Source organism: Austrofundulus limnaeus, unplaced genomic scaffold (genome assembly GCF_001266775.1).
Source record: "Austrofundulus limnaeus strain Quisiro unplaced genomic scaffold, Austrofundulus_limnaeus-1.0 Scaffold264, whole genome shotgun sequence".
NCBI classification, from domain to species: Eukaryota; Metazoa; Chordata; class Actinopteri; order Cyprinodontiformes; family Rivulidae; genus Austrofundulus; species Austrofundulus limnaeus.
In genome coordinates this window covers 27,087-29,586 of record NW_013952666.1, presented here as the reverse complement: position 1 = coordinate 29,586, position 2,500 = coordinate 27,087, and positions in this window count along the sequence as shown.

The following is a 2,500-nucleotide window of genomic DNA, read 5'->3' as shown; positions in this document are numbered from 1 at the left end:
AAATGGAAATGTAACACTTGTAAAAAATGGGTTTTGTGGGGCCACTGATTCTGCATTCACAGTTTTGTTTTCTAGTTTTTATTTTCTGTACATTTTTTTGCTGTTTCACTACTCATACACATATTCACTTCTGCTCATTCAGGAGGTGGGAGCTCAGACTTTTGATTCTTCCAACATATATATATACATTTACAAAGAATTATATTTATGTACAAATATTTTCCCCATATAAACACAATGAAATTCTTTCATTCAGTCTACTTTAGGAAACCTGCTATGTTTGTATCCTTTTCCTACTTTCAGCAAGTCTGGTAAAAACTTGTTCTTCAGTTTGCTTCATACAGAGGGTCTGGACTCTGGGCCATTGAGAAATGATTGCTTGCTGGAGGCGTGGCCTCTGTTGAAGTTTAAAATGATTGGAACTGGTTTTACACAATCACAACTGGTTGTAGTGAGCCAACTGGACTGTGAAGGAAGCTAGGCTAAGAAGCTAACCGGAAACTGCGTGTGCTAACAACCATCCCCTACTGAGAGGATAGAAGTACTGAGCCGAATGAGACGACTGTAAATGAGAGCTGCTGCTCTGTCAGACACATTTAATTAAACTTGGAAGCCTTATCAACACAGACTGGCTTATTCACTTCCTCCACTGCCATTGTTAAACACAGGCAGACTAAAACCGTGCAAAAAAATCAAAAATCATATTGCTAGTTTGATGTCCTCGCTTGCTTTTTGAAACCTAAACTAGCATTTATTAATTATAGCTTTCAGATTATTTTTTGACCCCTTAGCTTTTCAGTTACCCGTTTAATCATTTTAGCTAGTCTTTTAATATATTTAGCTTAAAGATAATCTTTTGCTACTCTAAGCTCACCCTCTAAAACATTCTGATACTTTTAGATTCTATCTTTTTTTTACCGTCAGCTAGTAATTTGCGATTTTTTTAAACTAGCCTTCTGATATTTTTAGCTAGCCATTTGATCTGCTACTTGCATCTTCTAATTTACTTTTTAGCTACAGGCTTTTCTACTTTTAACATTTATATAGCGTTTTGCTCCTTTGCCTTTTTAGTTAGTTTTAGCTAGTCTTCTGCTACTTTTAGACCACTTTTTGATGCTTTTACTTAGCATTTTGCTTATTTTAGCTTTAAGTTATCCTTTTTACTATTTTAGCCAGTGATTCTGCACCTTGTATTCGCACTGTGTTTTCACAGAAAATGTAGTTACCTTTGTTTTGTTTTTTTCTCCCTGCCTTCCAGCATCAATTATGTTACATTTCTCTTCCTGTGTGGGCTTGTGTCAAACACTGCTACTCTTGTTTTACACCTGGTATTAACCTGAAGACTTTTGATTTGTAAAGGTGTAACAGGAATGCAAACCTTTGCTGCAGGGAGGGCTGTTATTGTTGTTTTTATTTTCTAAACTGTCATGATTTTACATCAGGTGAGCTTTTCTTTTTCTTATCTTGCATTTGGAACATCCGTCTGACAAAGTGGGGGTGAAAGTTAAAAGTTTCCACGAGAGCTGCAGATTCCTATCAGAAGTGCTGAGCTCAGCAGTTCTGCATGTTTTTAGGCATCAAGATGCTGAGATTGTACACTGATTAGAATCGTAGTGAAAAATGTGCGTGATGAGTGTTTCTGGATGAGGGGAAAGAAAACCAACGTGCTCTCTTTGTTATCTTTGATCTGCCTGGCCTGCTCAGGTATCAGATACAGTATGTACGATGCAGGCGCTTCCAAAAATCAGCTGGATTGAAGCTCTGGCTCTCGTGTTCGGTGATTTCAGAGCAGCTGCCAGAGACGGGTCTCCTTGCAGGACATGTGATACGGTAACAGGACGGCATTGTTAGACAGAAATGAGTCAGAGCCTGTTGTGTTATCTTGACAGAAACGGCGAGTGTGTGCACATCCTCAAGCATGAATGAGAGACTCCCTGTCGTCTTGTACTTTGAGAACATGTAAAATGTCAGAAACTTTCACTAAAGACTTACTTAAGACGTCAACATATGTCTTTTAATTCAGTTGTTGGACATTTTGCATTTTCTTTTCTTTGGTTCAAATACTTGTGATTAAGCAAGCAGAAAAGAAGAAATAGAAAAAGTTATTGCCTGCTTAGAGAACAACAAATATAAATACATTTACAAATTATAGGCCTTTATGAATTTATCAGTTTTCTAAAATAGTAGGAAATTATATCAGCCACAGTCACAATCACAACTATTATTGCAAACTCACCCAGTCCCCACAGATTCTGCTCAGTCTTAAACCCCTGCCCATTTTTGCATCCTGGAACACAAGAAAACCTGCTCTCTGTCAGAAATACTCATTAGCTGTCAAATATTATGGAACTATGGAAAAATCTGGAGAGTGAGGTCAAAAATGCCAGAACATTGGGCCTCATGCAAAAACCGTTCGTACACACAGGTTTGTTCTTAAGTTGTGCGTACGAGTGATTTAGGAGAATTTGTGGCATTCACCAATGTTTTCGTATTCTAAGAT